At 33.8% G+C, this 18,829-nt stretch overlaps 1 protein-coding gene across 1 annotated transcript in view; it reads left to right on the top strand.

Annotated features, from left to right (window-relative positions):
- Positions 1 to 463: 463 nt before the first annotated feature.
- The window catches only part of LOC147069434 (uncharacterized protein CG3556), a 144,212-nt gene continuing 125,846 nt past the window's right edge, over positions 464 to 18,829 (top strand). Inside the window, exon 1 of the mRNA XM_085950127.1 lies at positions 464 to 629. The gene's annotated coding sequence lies outside the window, so the exon portion shown is untranslated. The remainder of the gene's footprint in view (positions 630 to 18,829) is intronic.

Below are 18,829 nucleotides of genomic sequence, written 5' to 3'. Positions count from 1 at the left end.
AGAGATATAATATTGCTTTTTAATTAGTATTAATTATAAATTTGTTTTAAATATATTTCACATAAAATATGCACTCATTATTAAATATAATGATATTTAATGGATATTCTGTTAAATGTAGTATATATAGATAGTTGTTATTGTCAGTACAAAAGTCGTTTTTATAAAGCATTTCATCTCGCTTTTTCTCACATAGAAATAGCATAAAAAGTGCAGTTTATATACTAACTTTTCCACTAAATTAACAATAAATCTTGTATTATAAAATACAAATAATATAAATTAACGATTTTTAAATGTTATTTTTTATTTATTTTGGCTTGATTTGATGTATTTGTAGTATAAATTTGCGTTTATTTATAGTATTTTCTGAGTGACAGTTGTTGTTGGTTCACAGCTTACCCTCCTGTAGGTTGCGCGCGCAGATTTCTGTCAGACCTCAGAGCAATACAAAATTTTCTACAGTCATATTCCGTTTGACATTTCAAGCTCGTCGTCTCTAAGCGGTACGCATCGGTGAAAAATAACAAATAAAACCACTAATTCTGCAATTAATATCGCATCAAATCGAATTATTTATTAAGTGAGTAGTGAAAACGAAGACAGTGCGAAGGAGAGACTGATAAAAGGTAAGTTACCATATAAATACCACGTTTAATTTTATAAATCGATGTTCTTATGTAAGTTTTACTGTGTTTTTTGATGAAAAATGTAACAATTTATGCAAAAATACAGGAAAATAGAGCTCGGTATGTCCGTTTTCAATACAGGCATAAAATTATCGATAAAATCCTAGAGAAAAACGTTTTTCTTTGTACTGCGCTGTCTATCAACGTACGTGTCTGCGTGGTTATTTTTTTTAACTGTGGAAAATTTAATAACCTATTTAAAACTTTATATTTATAAAAGTAATGAATTACATTATTCTCAAATAAACTTCGCCATTTAAAATAAGTTTAGTCCACATATTTTTATTCCTTAATTTAAAGCAATCACGTTATATGTGTTTTAATTTAAAAAAAAAACATGTGACTGAGTTTTCACATGCATGCAAATATTTTAAATGCATTTTTTGCACACTGCTTTTAGTGCACTTGCAAAATAATTTGTTTCATGAGGTACTGTATAAAATGCAGAATATGGAAAAAACTTGATTCCTCGTGGTTGAGAATAGTTAAAATTCTGAAATATTTTTACTCAACCGATAACTCATTTTCATTTCTCGAATAAGGAGCGTCTCAGGCGATTTGAAGTCTTCCATCTCCTTGAGGAATGGCTTTCACAACCAAATCGCCGTTGTCTAACATGTGAGACGGTACAGGGGTCATTGTATAATGTATAGTGTATCTTTATTATATTACAACATCCTGAAATAGAACCTCAATAGTAAAATTCTTTCAAAGATGTCCACTGATTTTTCATAAACCGAGTGTATTATCTAAACCTAAACCGTAAATGGACTGTAAAAAAATGGAGAAAAATGGATGCCTTTATTTACAATGCTTAGCGATGATTTAAATTCAAATGTATTTAATTACATGAAGCAAATATTGCAAATTATAAATTCAAGACGTTCTCAACACGTTGCAAAAAAAAAACGTCGAAGAGAAGGATTAAATTAAATAAAAAGGTACATTGATTCAAACCACAAAAACCGATAGTCAATATTAACTAACGAGTGAATTTTGTCGTAATTAAAATGGAAGCCCGTCGCTCAATTATTAAAACACATTGACCGGAATCCGATGGATGCAGTTTCTAGACCTTTGCGGCGTCATATTTTATTAATTTTTTTTACTATTAAGCATGTTTTTGAGGTGTTTTTAAATTATGTATCTTCAATAAGGAATTTAAAATTTTTAAATCTTCCAAAGTATTATTAGATAAAACAGTTTATTAAATGCATACAACGTCATAAAAAGTACAGCGGGTGAGTTGAGTACACCGTTTTTTTTAAGAATTCCAGAAAATTCACACTCTTGCAAGTGGAATATATCAATATACGAAGCGATTTCGTTGGACACAGACATTGCTCTACCGATTGGCATTACTTATTTTTTTAATTTTATCATACCGGAACATATTGATATATCGTGCCTGGCAAGTTTGATACTTAATAATTACCTAACCGTACAAAAAGTGTACCATAATAACGCGTGTCCGAAAATTTGTAATTATGCAGTTCGCCGTATCACACTTCATCGTGAAATGTTATATCGGAAATATATGGTCGGATATTAAAGACCGTCCAACCTATTTAGGTCGCATAGTACTGAGATAAAATTAATATCTAAATAAAACACGGTTCTTTTCGATTTACAGGAAGCTATCTGCAAACAAATTTTGAAAATAACCGATATTCTGGATTATGTGTTAGGTTAGGTTAGGTTATGTTTTCATTGTTGAATTCATGAATTTTGCCAAAATCGGCTATGAAAATGCTTGAAAATACGAACAACGCGTATTTTTTTCATCTCGGTGCTATGAACTATTGAAGTTTCATAGATTTAGTGTGTCATAGATTCATCAGTAGTAATATCGTATTATATTATTATTTCCCGTATGCCCGACAAGCGTGCTCTTTTTCTCTGATCTCCACAGCCCACCTCTTTCCAAAAATTACCTTTTTCCACTGATAGCCGCCATCTTTGGCAGCCTGTTTTTCTATTGCGTACCTATGAAATGTTAGTTTTTTTTTCATGAGGGTCCTTCTAACTATTCTAAATAATCTAAATTGGTATCTAGATGGTTCGGTGCATTTTGATTGGTTGAGATCGGCTTGAGATCTATCACCTGTCATTTCATAGGTAGTTATAACTATATTTGCAGTATAATGTGAATGTATTGATTTTGGTACAAGTCGACCATAATTTATATGTGTATGATCTATTCTGGGTCGGAACCGTTTCCTCGTGTCAAGCCAATCAGACACCATTAGCGAAGGGTGCAAGATTAGTCAATGCGATCAGCAAAGACATATACATTTTCAGTGACGTTCAGAATGAAATTGTATTTATGTCTTTTTATATTTTTCTTCCTCTATCTTCTGAGGGTAATATTTGTTATAATGTAAATCTCATGTTGTGAACGTCTTGGATTTAGATTTGTCACAGAGGTTCAGAAGAAATTCTTGAGACTACTTTACTTGAGGTTGTATGGATACTATTCGTGGCTTTATCTAACTGACTTTCTCTTAGGCATGCTTACATACTGCAGTCTACAATTTAGAAGAAATCTTTATTTAGCTACGTATTTTTTTCGACTTCTACGAGGTATAAATGATAACTCTGCCATTCTGGGCAGTGTTGACCTGTGTGTCCCTGATAACTATCTTAGAAATAGAGAACATCAGTTGCTTATTCTCCCAAGGTGCAGAACCAACCTGCCACTGGTGATGGCAATTGGGAGGGCGATAACTATGTTCAACGAAATTGCTTCAGGTGTTGATATATTCCACATACGTGAGAATTTGTTTAGGTGGACGTTGTTTTATAAATTCTTAAAATAGGGTCTGCTTAACTCATCCGGTGCACTTCCTTGTACCTATCTAATTTATCTACTGATCTATCTCTTTTTGTATGTAATACTGTTATATTTATATATCTTTGTTTCTAAATTCCATGTTGTGAACGTCTTAAACTTATAATTTCGTCGCTGCATATTCAATATGACCTATGTGCAGTTTTTGGTCAAAATGAGTTAATGATACCACTCGAAGCGGATTTTTTTTCCCCACAATCTGAACGTATGCTTATATTTAAAAAAAAATCTGAGACAGCATGAATACCATATAAAATAAATCGTATGTGCAGCTATTCTAAAAATGCATCTGCATTAGTCGTATGTGAGGAATGTTGCACATACGATCATTTCATTTCGCACAAATTTTTTACCATAGAGCACATCCGATTTATTTTACACTGACTATGATTTTGACGGTTTGCTACAAATCGACTTCGTTGCCGTTGAAGGCGTTGTTTCAGACTGAAGACATCACAATTTATCGATTATTATTTACCATCTTTCAAAGACTTAATTTACAATACATTATACTTACGTATTGACGTTTTATAAAATCCTTATTATCCATTAATTCGTCAATAATACTGTGAAAATATTCACGCATGGTTTTTAGATTATGTTCTTGAAGCGCTCGGTACCTATGTCATGTTTATCACAATGTAGTGGCCTTTCTTCAGTATTATTTAAATATCTTTTTTCAAATTAGGGAAAGATTTTATTTTTACATATAAACTGTTAATAATACATCAACATTACGTAGTATTCTTATTTTATGCAGGGAACTAATAAAGGTGTAGGTAAGAATCGGTAATTCTACATGCACTTAAATATTTTGAGGTTTACCTCCGCCAAATACATAGTATACCTGCCTATAATTAGGCACAATACATATTACCGAGGTGTTTTCTTTTATTTTTCAGAATGATTAATAGTCGCGGGTATAAAATATTAGGTACCTACTTCTTTTGAGGCAACAAAATGGAATTGAAGACACTGAAACGTCAGTATCACGTAAAGTAAAAAATGTTTCAAATACGATATATTTTTAACGTTTACCCCACCCTCGCCATGTAATGAAATTATTTAATCCTCAACCTTCAACATCATATTAACCAGAGGAAATTTATAATATGCCCACACTCTGTAAAGACGGTATATTATCAAACTGTAATAACATACTGTGTGAAACTGCAGGAGAATTGGTATTACAAAAAGAACCAGAAAATGAAAACCAAATGCCTACATCATCATCATATCAACCAGAGGAAATTTATAATATGCCCACACTCTGCGAAAAGGTATATTATCAAACTATATACTAAGATAAATGTCTCAAAGACAAAAGACAAAAGTGATGAGGAACTGTTTTTCGGACCCTGCGATTATCTGTATTTCTGGCACCCAACTCGAGCAAGTCAGCAGCTACGTCTATCTCGGACAGCAGGTGTCCATAGACGGAAGCATGCACGATGAAATTGCTCGAAGAACAAAGCTGGAATGGAGTACTTTCGGACGTCTGAATAGTATCTTCAAGAGTGACCTACCATTATGTCTTAAGCGTAGTTTGTTCAACCAATATGTGCTACCCGTGCTCACGTATGGCTGCGAGACGTGAACCCTGAACACGAGAGATGTCCAAAAGCTAAGAGTCACACAGCGAGGCATGGAGAGGTGCATGTTGGGCATCACGCGAAAGAACCGTAAGAGAAACGAATGGGTTAGGAAGCAGACAAGCGTACGCGATGTAATAGACGTTGCCAAACAGCTGGAATGGAGATGGGCGGGGCACATTGCTCGCCAAAAAGACGACCGCTGGACAAATGCCGTCATCCAATGGTACCCAAGGGGTACGAAACGGCCACAGGGTCGCCCTAAAAGCCGCTGGATTGACGAACTGGTAAAGTTCGGCGGAAATACGTGGCAGCGAACGACACAGGACCGAGAGAGTTGGAGAAAGCTTGGGGAGGCCTTCATCCAGCAGTGGATTGACCCCGGCTGATGATGATGATATACTATGTGAAACTTCAGGAGAGTTGATATTATAAAAAGAAGCAGAAAAAGAAAACGTAATGCCTCCATCATCATCATCATCTGAAGACAATAACTACTAATATTGTGCTTTGTGAAAATACTGGTGAAATATTACATACTATGAACAGTGTGGACTATACGTCATTGTCGTTGGACATTCCTGTTACGCATTTGATGAAACGAAATAAAATAAGGAGAACGTTAGGAGAGGCATACATTAGGTACAGAAAAGTGAATGATAAAAATGTACTCGATGCCGTGAAACCTAGAAAAATATTGGGCGAACGGTTTCAGCACAAACCACCCAATAAAATATTGAAAACCTCATAGTTGTGCCATTTAGTTACGGAAGACGACCGGAATGACATTATAAAAAAATATTTTTATCTTGTTCTTATTTTTATAACTGTAACAATGCAGGTATTTCTAATAATAATGTTTTCTTATCTTGTTCGTTTATATTAATATGTTTTTGTGAAAAAATATTTATTAAATCTTTTTTATTTAACAATATTCCACAAAAAGTTTCTTTTATTGAATGATCCTCCAAAACTCCTTTTGCTACATAAGCATACCCACAGGTAGTCAATTTTTGGAGCATGGGTTGAGGGTTTAATCCCTCGGCTGGCAAAATATGCAAGTTATTTTTTCAATGTGTGTTTGATCCAAAGCGAAGACCCAATAGGTCGGGCTGTTGGTTAAAGACCACTCTCCTAAAAAATCTTAATAATATAACCACTACTCTGTGGACGCTCTGACATGGCACAGAAAAATGGTGACTTATTTTTTAATATTTTTTATAAGTATAGGTACACCAATAATATTATAATAATATCACACACAATTTTCGTTCATGCTTAAATGCACTATTCTAATGTTTATATGAATTAATTTTTGTATGAATTCTAACAAATTGTATCAGTATAAAATAAATCGTATGTGCACAAAATGATGCATAGAATAAGTCGTATGTGCAAAATAATCGGAAAATCGCGTATTTTATGTTGAAATAGTTGTTTTTTTTGTTTTTCCAAACTCAAATAACATGTGAAATATTTAGGTCGAATTTAAAAAAAATAAAAAATGTACAAAATATTTTTAGTTATTTTTTAAAACAGTTTTTTTCGATTATCTCAGAATGTGTAAAATGACACATACGATTTATTGAATATGCAGCGACGATTTGTAATGTCCACAATATGTTAAAAAAAAAAATGAATTGAAATTGAATTGAATTGAATTGAATATCCACAATGTTTTGTTTTCTTAAATAAATAAATAATGTCGATTCATAACTCGAAATTGGCTTATTGATAATTTATGCAATTGATTGGTTAAGTGAATCTAAAATTATTATGTTAAAATATTTGCGAGTGCTTTAATTTTATCCATATTAGAATAATTGTAGTAAATTAATCATTATTCTTAATATTCTTTTTTAACTTTATTTACACATATTTAGGCTCAGTATGTACGTATATATTATATATAAGCTTTTCTTTGGAATCTTTGTGTATATACAAATATATATATTTATTTTATATTATAGCCAAAAGATTTGGTCGTATTATTAGAATAGAGAAAAAACAATTCGATTTTCAAATCGAAATAGGCAGGCATTGAATTTTATATCACGGGATAAACGCCGTAGGCCGTAGAGCTTAAGGGCTACGCCGTAGAGGGTCGAGTTGATTATTATGGGATCAAGAGGCTGCCGTTTTAAAATTATACTCTACGATTTGGTATATAGACTTTTATACGCTACGCATGTATACTTTAGTGCTAATGTTTCCAAGTATTGGTTGTTAGTCAGACATGGTGGCTTCGCTGGCAGGGTCTATGAGCTTGGTCTTGTTACCTGTTCAACATGTCAATGTGGCGAAGAAATACACAATGCAAACCACAGTCTCTGGGAATGTCCTAAAATGTCTACACATTTCTGTCATAATATTCTCATTTCTTCGACATAAATAGTACAATATACTAAACATTTTCAGTCATTTTTAGTCAAACGTATTTGTTTTCAATTCTAATGGATTTAAGCTTTGTACTATTCCATTTGCGTCGTTTTTTGCGATCTTTCGGCATCTTCAAGCGCTATGTATACTCGCCAAAGGCAAACACACACTGACAACGAACATTCTTAACTCTAACTTATATAATAAATCAATACAATAAAGTAGGTAAAAACTCCATTACCAACCTATCAAGTCAAAGGTTAAAATAAAAAAATATAACAAACAAATTATGAATAGTTGAAGTGTTAGTAAAAAACCCCCTACCTTATTAATAATAATACACTCGATATCATATTATAATAAACTAAGACTATAATATGTAGAGCGTATTTGTCAGTTTTTTTTTAATTCAATTAAAACCAGCCCAATTCAAGCCATAGTACATAATAATAAAAAATATTCGTTTATCTATAATCAATGACATTAGTAATGGACGACGCATTCAATACAGTAGCTAGCAAGTAAATTCGCGCATTCGCATGTATAGGTAGACGTCACGCAATTTCCATTATGCGATATCACGAATCGGGAATTTATAGCAATATGACCTTTATTGTAATGGCGTTAGAGCAGTATTTCTAATGTCAATGTTCATTTGAGCGAACCCGTTCGAACCGAACCATTCGGCAGACCCAACAAAAAGCATCAGGAATTTATAGCAATATCACCTTTATTGTAATGGCGTTAGAACAGATTATGCCATTCGGCAGACCCGACAAAAAAGTGAGTGTCATTTTCTTTTCCAGATTATACGTCCATATTAATGTCATTGTCTATAATATATCCAAAATTATGCCATTAAACCATACATCATTTTAGATATTTTATAGATAGACGAATATTTTTATCGATTATGGTTAGGTTAGGTTAGGTTACCAACACCATCTGTAATATCTATTCTTAATTCAACGAAAACAAATAAGTATGACTGAAAAAGTGTGCATTATTTTGTTGGATCGCCCAAAACATACCTAAACTATTATGGTCTGTCTAGGCAGGGTTTAAATGTATTTGAAAAAATAACTAGTACCATCTGCAAATAATTATATTCTTAGTTCAATGAAAACAAATATATATGACTGAAAAAGTATAGTATGCATTAATTATTTCGAATCTTAACAGTCAACCTTCACCCCTCACCACTAGCTGATCAAGTCAGTTCAACCAGCCCTTGGGCCCAAAAGACCATCCGACCTGGTCGCCACAAAGTCCAATTTTGTGGGATTATATTAAAAAAATAAACTGTTAATTTGGCCTAGCGACGAGATTTAAACCGGTGTACTTTCAGGAAAGTGTGAGTTCTAATCACTGATCTATTATTATAGTGACCAACAAAATGTGATATTTTATATCATCATCAGCTGGGGTTGATCCACTGCTGCACGAAGGTCTCCCCATCTCTACTCTTTTCGGTCCCTAATTCTTTGCTGCCACGTACATCACACCAAACTTTATGAGTTCGTCTATCCAGCAAATTTTAGGGCCACCATTTTTAAAATCCAAATTTATTTATTTTACATAAGTATAGTAGACTTTACAAATTATAAATTTAAGACGTTCACGACATGACATTTAAAAAACAAAACGTATACATCGACTCTATTTTAAGGATTTATTAAACAACACCCAACTATTCTCAACCTCACGTAGGTGGAATGTGTCAGCGATTCGTTTGAACAATGACAGGTTAGTTCTTCACCTTGGGAGAACAAATAACTGATGTTCCAGATTTCGAAGATATTTATCAGGGACACTTAGTTTAATACTGCCAAGAATGGCCAAAAAAATACGTGGCCAAATTTAGGTACCACTGTATGACGGCATTTGTTCAGGGGTTGTCATGTCCAGCCCATTGCCATTTCATCTGCTTAGCGACCTTTGTGTGATCCTTATGCGTTATGCCCAACATGCACCTTTCCATACCACGCTGCGCTAATTTGCGTATTTTTTTTTTGATTTCTCTTACATTAAGAGCCCACTCTTCACACGTATACGTGAGCGTTGATTGCACGACGTATTGTTTGAACACTTGGAAGGTCACTTTTGATATTTTATATCTATAACTGATATTAATTGTATTTTGGAATTTGTTACTCTCGTAAGAAAACTTTTTAAATTACCTTAACCCAATCAGGTTTTACGGCTTACGGTCAATTTTCTTTGTCTCCACTTTCTTAGACAGTGAAAACTTTCTCTCGAAAATCATTTTTTCTTTTTTCCTCATGCGTGACGCTCGATGACATGAAATATTATATTATTATTCTCTCGATAGATAATGTAATAAGTTACATGATAAATAATGGTGTTTTCAATGGTTATGATTAATGTTGGAACATAACAGTAGTGTGTTTAAACAAAACAAACTAATAAAATATATTATGTAAGTATATATTTTTAAAAACAAATCTTATCGAAAGCGTTGTAAATCAGAAAATAAAAAAAATCTACTCATTCTAAGTAAAATCCTTGCCCATTGAATGAAGTATGTGCGCGATCACAGAATGAGTTAGATTTATGGATAAATATATATGTACATTTTAAATGTAGGGTAAATATGTAAATTCTCTTCAGGCCCACCCCAAGGAATTCAGCTGTCCCAGTATAAAACCCCCTATCAAGTATTTTTTTTTAAATGGACTTTAATAGATTTTTTTTGTAGGCTCTAATATAACTATCTGATGTGGATCTTAACATCCTTGCGAAGAGGTTGCGTAAAAGATTTGAATTCGAGATCCTCGACTTCGCAAATCGCGGCCATAATAATCAGACGATATAAGCACTTTGAATAATAATTATCGTAGAGCAAAGTTGCAAACTAAATTGACAAGACATGGTTTATAAGTATCAGCGCAGCTTATCTTAACAGCTAGCAGTTTAGCACGTTTCCGTTATTTTCATTGGTCCAAATTAACACGGAAGACATTCCATACATAAGGCGGTTATAGACGGCGATCAGCAGTTATCTACAATAATTAGTAAATTCTTAATACGACGAAAATATTCGTGCTGGCGGATACGCTCGAAAGCATTTTTTTTTATTGAAACGTCAAACATAATATGAACATAACCTCCAATTTTATTAGGCATGTCATTGCAATTGCAGTATGTACAGGGCTCGAAATGGACCGGAACGCACCGGAGCGCCGTCCCGGTTCATAAAATCCACAAAATTATCGCTCCGTCTCGTGGAAATACTAATTTGACCGTCTTAGCTAGATATTTCATATAATAAAAAAATAACACACTTATTTTTATAAATCACATTTACAATTAATGTAGTATAGTATAATATAGTTGATATTTTCGTAAAGTTATCGAGCGCGCCGGTTCGTAAAATTTTCCATTTCGAGCGCTGATCATGTAGTAAAACATATATTATGTTACTACTAGCTTCTGCCAGCCATTCGATATTTGACAGCTCGCAGGCAACTATATATTTAGGCGGCAGCCGTGATGTAATTATTTTTTAAGACAGTCGGATCTTGCATTTCAATTCTTATTATGTAAAATTGACGTACTCTATCTCGCTCTAAAAGTTAATTCAGCCAAGAGAGGGGCTGTTAAAAGATAGCACTTTTTGACAGTTCAGACGGATAGTTTACCTATTGTAATAATTAAATGCTTGAATACATAGAGTGATAAATGTGATATATTGATCACATTTAACTCTTTTTGAATGTTATGAATGATATGTTGCCTTGCAGGGGTGGACTATTTTACACTATACCGCGTTATTTTAAACATCTAAAAAATATACTGTTCCTGTGAGTTATGTCTTACGTTTGATGCATTTTTATCGGGTTTTATGGTATTGTTGATTTTTATCAGCTGGACGGTAACTAATTTTTTGAAAATCTTACTAATTTGATGGAAGTTTTGGCCACATTCCTGTAATACATATTTCGCACATATTATGCACGGGGCGGGGCAGACAGGGTCTTTTTCTTTAAGTGTCGTCTCCTCCATGATGGTTTGCAATCACCAAAGTGATCTCCATCCTTTTAATAACTGAACGGAACGATGGTGCTGTGCTCATATAAAACATAAAACCATATCCTTTAGTTCTTCAGCAATGATATTTACGTCTTTTCCCGGACCCATTTTTACAATTTTTTATCATTGATGGTTGTAAATACATATTATTATTAAAATTAAAATGAACAAAATATGACCTTTCTCCTTTGCAATTTAGTGACAGATATACCTACTAAACAAATAAAAAACAAAAACTTCTACATTATATACATCTGCTGCTATTTTTTAATAGATGTTTTCAATTCAATTATTATTTGAGTCTTGGAGCTCCTATCCTTGACAGGGCTGACAGGGCTCTTGCCTGGGGGCCCGGCGTGATGCAGCCCTGCATTTACTATTTACGCTGGTACAGACTTACAAACATATCTGGAGAATGAGACAGGGGAGCCATTGTCGGTAACTACCCAATCACGACTCGTAACTGACAAAATCTGACATTCGGATGACGTCCTATGGTAGTTCGTAGTTCCATTTTTGGCCATTCTCTAGATAATTTTGTAGGTCTGTAGGCGCATTTCTAAATTAAAACGACCGCCATCTTGAACAGGAATACCAATCTGTCAAGTTGAAAAAAAAGAACGCGAAAAAAATTCAAACTATTCCGCGTTAGATTGAGGTAAAAGAAAAAGAAGACGAAATATTCAAATGCGTCGACAACACGATTCCGACTAGAGGTGGGAAAACGTAACGACTGTGACAGAATTTAAAGTAGGTAAGAAGACTCGGCACCTTTTAAGAACGAATAGGTAGGTAGGTAGGTACTTTAAAACATTTTTATTGCGCCCCTCGGCGGCTTGAAAAGGCTGAAAAATCTACAAAGCTGAGAGAAAAAAAACAACATTTATATTGCTTTACAAAATGGCTTTGATGCCGTCTGAGAGTGGTTTTTTAGGTATATTTTTATTATTTTGATTGTCTGATTTTAGAATCGTGCTGATTTTGTGCCATAAAGGTTTTTTTATTTTATCTTCATAATATTATACGTGGGCAATATTAGGACGCACTGTCAGGTAACGATTATTTTAACCGTGCATTAGGAATTCAGTAAACAAATCGTCAACTGAATTCAAAACTATTCTTACTTACATTGAAAACATTTTAAAAGGGAGTTCTTTGAAACAACATACTTAAATTAATTATCATTCTTGTTGATATATGCATTATATTTTAGTGGGACTATTGGTGAAAATAATAATACACATATTATGTGTCTTTATAATTAATAATGAATAACTTGTTGTGTACTTAAAAAAAACCGACTTACTGGAAAAGGTTCACATATATTATTATGATCACGTTATGAAACTGCCGCTGGGCAATGTCGTTGTTCTTGGTATTTAAAATGTTATCAGACTGATGTTCCCATCCCATAGCACATTTTGAACCGTTGAACGAACACTGTCGAAATCACCAAAACAACAATGAGGTCACCTCACGCATACCGCGCTTTATCGACACCCGCATGACTCAATGAACGTGTTTTTATCATTTTCTACTTGCCTACACATATTAGACTCATGTAAAAATCGCGTATTCTTTGATTTTAGTGGTTTTCTCTATGGATTTTATACCATTATTGTAAATACCGACATTACACACTCTTTTCCCGTAGCGACAGCTTACTGTGACAGCATGTGACAGCACATAAAGTGATGATAATGTATTCGAGCATAATGCTCACTTCATGAGTAATTTTATTTTACGTAATAAATAATTTTATTCCATTTATATCTTAATCACCGATTAGCGAAGGGTGGAGGTAGGCTGTTAGGACCCGCCATAAATTGTGCATATTAAACTTTGTTAGTCATACGTATTTGTTTATATTGAACTAAGCTACAATAATTTACAGATGGTGTTGGTTAGTTTTTAAAAATCAATTAAACTTTGCCTAAACCAAACCATAATAATTTTTGTATACTTTGGACGATACGACAAAATTGTGCACACTTTTTCATTCATACTTTTTCGTTGGTTTAATAATACATATTACGCATATTGTTGGTTCATTTATTTAAATTTATTAAGCCCTGCCTGAACCAAACTATAATAGATAAAAAATATCATTCTATCTATAGAATATCCAAAATTATTTATGATTAAATTACATAATTTTAGATATTTTAAAGATAGACGAGTATTTTTTTTTTACTATTATCTATTATGGCTTGGTTTCGCAGGATTTAATTGAATTTAAAAAACTAACCAACACCATCTGTAAATTGTAGTCTTATTTCAATGAAAAAAATACGTATGAGTGACAAAGTTTAGTGTGCACTATTTATGGCGGATCAACAGCCTATGTCTACCCTTCGCCATTGAATCACCTTATGACCTTATAACCTATAACTGTGTATTTTTCTATAATCTATGTACCTGTGTTTATTTGTTCTAAGAGGACAGTTTTGCTGATAGCCATTTCAGGTTGGTACATATTATAAATAAATCTCATCAAACGAAGTTATGGGTACCTATTTAGGGTATGGTTATACCTTATACCCAGTGCCGAGTTTACAACTTCGGCACTGATTACATGCATATTAGGCAGACAAAAACGTGCTCCGAATCGCAAGCACATACAAAAGGCGACCTTTTGTTTTAACAATGGGAAAATCTGAATATAAACTTTTTTTGCGACGCGGTGAAAATGGCTATTAAAAGTAAGGACGTTTTAAAAATGCTAATGCCGCCATTGGAGACGACTCGGCAGATATTCAATGATCTCAAATCACCGGAGATCATTGGGATGCTTCATGTATCCATAGATCAAGTAATGTTTTCGAAAAACCGAGATAGTTGACAGATAACAACGTTGAAGAAAGTCTTCTATGTTTAAATACTATAATTTTGTTTAATGTACTGTTATCATATGAATATATCAGTGCGCCGACTCTAAAGCCATTTATATTTTATCCGATTTCGATGGCACCCCGACAAAACCGCTCTGACATTGCCACCAAACCAAATACGCCCGTACCAATGCTCGTCAATACCGCGCGGACAAATCCGCCTAGACAAAAAATACAAAAATATAAATATAAAACAAGTTTTTTTTGGTTTTTCGAATTGCGTATCGATAGAAATTTACATACTTACGATAATCAGTGTAATTTGAGATTTAATCCGTTGCAGCTGTTCGTCGAGTAATAACTTAAAAGCATCAGGTTTTAACACTTAGTTAATGCCTTTGTTTGGTAGTATTTCTAATTTAGAATATTTAAGGTTAGCACACAATACTGAAATTTAATTTTAAATAATATATATTTTTTATATCTTTATTCGTATGTTTTTTTTTATTTGTGTATCTAAAATATAATATTAGGTAAAAATAAAAATTGTCTCATTTTTAAATTGTTTTGGCGGCAATGTCTGGGCGGTTTTATCGGGACCCCGATTTCGAGTTACGTAGCTAGAAATGTTATCTGTCCATAAAAAATGTCAAAATTTGTGCCATAGACCAAGACTTTCACGGCAATTATGGTAAGTAAAAGAATCAATGAGGGATAAAGCAATAAATGCAAGAAATATTGAGTAACCTGAATGTTCTCAAATATTACCAATATTGAATGCGCGTTTCGTTTACGTAACAATTTTTAATTCATATTATAATACAGACATAAATATCGAAAATAACATATTATTATACGTGTCTGCGTATTTATTCACAATTATTGAGTAGCGGACCGTCTTTCAACTAGACCCAGAAGGTAACGCACTGCCCATTATTTTTATGTCGTGCCAATTTTTTTACTATAATGACCCACCCTTGTCTTTCTGGACACCTAAGATTTACTGTCAAGTATGTTTTGGTTTGTACATGCTTTCATTTCAGCATTCGAACGCATTTTATATTCAGGCATATTTTCATCTACTATAATTACATCATTATAATTTTTATAACGTTTGACGATAAACGTGTTCTGCACAGCATTTTTCACATTTTCAAGGATTTTACTTCAAATAAATTTTATCTTCCTAATGTCTCTCCCATGTTTCTTTCCTCCCGACAAAGTGGTAATACCCATCAGTCCAGCCGCCTCCTTCTTCAAAGAGTAACCAAAACGGAAAGGTAGTCTCTTTAACCATCCTCGCTCTATAGTCGGGGCAGCATATGCATACCAGACAGTGCCTTCAATAATTCATGTCACCCTCTATTTTTCTTGCATCTTCCCAGGCCGTGCCAGCATTTGGTATCTCCGCCGTTTACACCCTGCGTATGGAATCTGGTGGGTTTGAAAAAATGCAGGAGGTTCTGAATATCAGTATCAGGATATGCGTTATTGCACAAAACGTTGGTTTCCTTCGTCTTGATTTTCAAACCGACATCAGATGAATTGATAAATGCTGCCTATCGATTATCTCTCGAATGTTCCCGATTAATTTATCCTAGCTATAGGCTTCCACGTAAATATGGCGTGCGTTTGAACCAGGTATGGAATTCCAGGTGTGCTTGTACAATTCTTAAATAGTGTCTTTGAAGATTCTCCACTTGACGAGTGTGGCAAAATTCAACACGTATGCTTTCGCCGGATGAGTTTCAACTAATTAATAATTTTATTCTGTAATTTTGTTCCCTATTAACAAGATGTTATATTTATATATATATATATATATAGTTCTCGACTAGGACATAGTAATCAGCGTAGTCCAGTTAACGCAACTTCTCATTGGGTGTAAAAGCTTTTTTCGGCATTAAAGTACTATCATTTAAAAGCGCTAGTCTGAATCCCATAATAACTAAGTCCACCACCTACGGCGTAGCGCTTTAGCTCTACGGCCTACGGAATTTATCGTATGCTATAAAATTCAATTATTTCATATATCGATTTGAAAATAGAATTATTTATTCGCCATTCCGTTAAAGAGACGTACTTATTCAACTATAATAAAATGAATATACACCAAAGATGTTGAGGAAAACCTTTTTGTGAAATAGACGGAACATAAAACATGTAAAAGTGCATCTGAAAAAAGATTACTGACTTGAATGCATTTAATTTTTCATTCCAGATACATTTTAAGAAAATTGTACACATCTGCATCATTATGCATCATGGTAGACACCGTGATTATTTCAATACAATGTTGGCTTTAATTTTAAACTAACTCAATTCCAAACAGATGGGCATATTACATTATTGTAATCACTTTTAAAATAGTGTCTCATGTTTACATTACTATTATGCGCGTTTCTCTAACGTATATCTTTCTAGATAGCCCTGTCACTGTCTTATCAAAATATTGATTAGACTTTCGAAAAATGAATAATTTTACATATAAGACATTCAATTCAACTACCTACATATTTTTCTTTTTATGCCTAAATATTTTATCTACAAATAGCTAAAAGTAGACGTTTATATACATAATAATAAGTGGGGTATCTATGATTTTAGGTCATTTCTAAACTGCGAGACCATCGTGGCAACGGGAGTGTTAATAACTCTCTCTACATGACGCGATTTTTCATAACTATATTAATTAATGTTTGATTTAATAACGCTTTCTGTGTTGACTTGTTATCGGGACCATCACTTGTTTATTTATTTTATATCATTTACCTACTCAGGTATATATTTATGTGGTTGCCTCAAAGTTTGGGTGCAACTGATGCGGGGCCCAGACAATAGACAAACTCTTGAGTCTACTTCTAACTAAGGAGTTATAGAGATTTTTTAATACCGTAATATCCGAAAAGACCCTGGAAGTACGCAAGATAAATTCCAACATTTGTAGCACCTTTTTACAAACGGTATCCATGACCACTAAACGTCAGTTTACTGTCAAACGTAATGCCAAGATCTACGTTAATAAGAGCGCCATTTATGAATCATGAAATACAATGTCAGTCCCGCAAATACGGAACGTATGGCAAATCTACATCTTGTATTTGACTGTCATTTTGTTAAATGTATACTAAAATCTTGTCAAAAATCAATTCAGATGATACCATAGACATATCCTCATGTACATACTGCAGTACATAATACAACGTTATCCTTTGATGTCACAATAAGCCATTCTGAGGCAGTACATGAGTCTGGCAGTCACAAGCCTCTTACGGCAGACACAAAAGTTAATACCTACCTTCGACGAGCACAAAAGAAAAATTCGAGGCGATTATGGATCGCGCCGCTTAGGAGAAGCACACGCCTCGCGGGACTTAGCGTAGGTAGGTAATGCTTATTGATTTATTTACGTTTACCGTATTCTGTTGTCGGCCTTTATCAGAACGGAAATCGACGTCGTAAGAATGACTTAGGAATATGTAAGAAGACGTCTAAAAACGCGTAGCTAGGATCGAACGCTCTGCTCGGACGGATTCGGGTAGAGAACATACACCCCTTTTTACATAGAATACTTTTTTAAACCATTCCCATATGAGGTATTATCCTGGGGCTGAATTTTTTTTTTAAATAAGCTGTACTTACCATAAAATACACTATCTTGCTAAAAAACAGCTTATAAAGTAAGTTTGAACGGTGTCCGATAATGCCTTTAAATTTGGGGCGTGCTTTTTTGAACGCGTAAGAATTTTTCATTATATTCCATGACAGATAAAGTTAACGTGATGTAAATAAAAAAATAAGCCAAAATGTGGTTATGAAATTATTATGTTTTGTCATTAACCGTTATAGCATTTTTAAAACGATCTTGTTGGGTCAATTATGGGCGCCTTCATCCTTATACTTCCCTCCTACCTTGAGGTACTCAGTTACTCAGCTACGGGTCATCAGTCGACCGTGATTGAAAAAAAATAGTTATCTCAAGATAACGAGCGCGTCTAGGCTTGTTACAGTTTGGCCGTCGTTAACGGCCCACGTGCGTTTTTATTAAATGCGGCCTGATTTGATTAAAGATAAATGAATGCGGCCTTCCAACAGGAAAAGGTTCGTCACCCATGCTCTAGAATCTAGATCTATTACATTTAACAATGTAATGTGACCTGCGCATCTGCCCATCAGTCAAAGAAAATTTGAGTGCATAGTGACCTAAGTCTTGGGTAACTGCTCCTGAAACATTCCCAGTGAAATGAAAAAAAAATGATGCTTCAACGCAACGTAGGGCCTGTGATACGTTCTATTAATGGCCCACATGCGCCACGTAGGTCAAAATGGAGCTTTTATGGTATTTTCAGAGCATAATCCTGGACATTTCTTAAACGTTGTAGATAATCTATTTATATAATTTTAAAGCCTTATTATCCTTTATATTTATTTTAA

Source organism: Rhyacophila brunnea, unplaced genomic scaffold (genome assembly GCF_057557595.1).
Source record: "Rhyacophila brunnea isolate RB1 unplaced genomic scaffold, BYU_Rbru_1.0 scaffold_23, whole genome shotgun sequence".
Lineage (NCBI taxonomy): Eukaryota > Metazoa > Arthropoda > Insecta > Trichoptera > Rhyacophilidae > Rhyacophila > Rhyacophila brunnea.
Note: the sequence above shows the minus strand (reverse complement) of the source record. Positions and strands in the feature narration are given on the sequence as shown.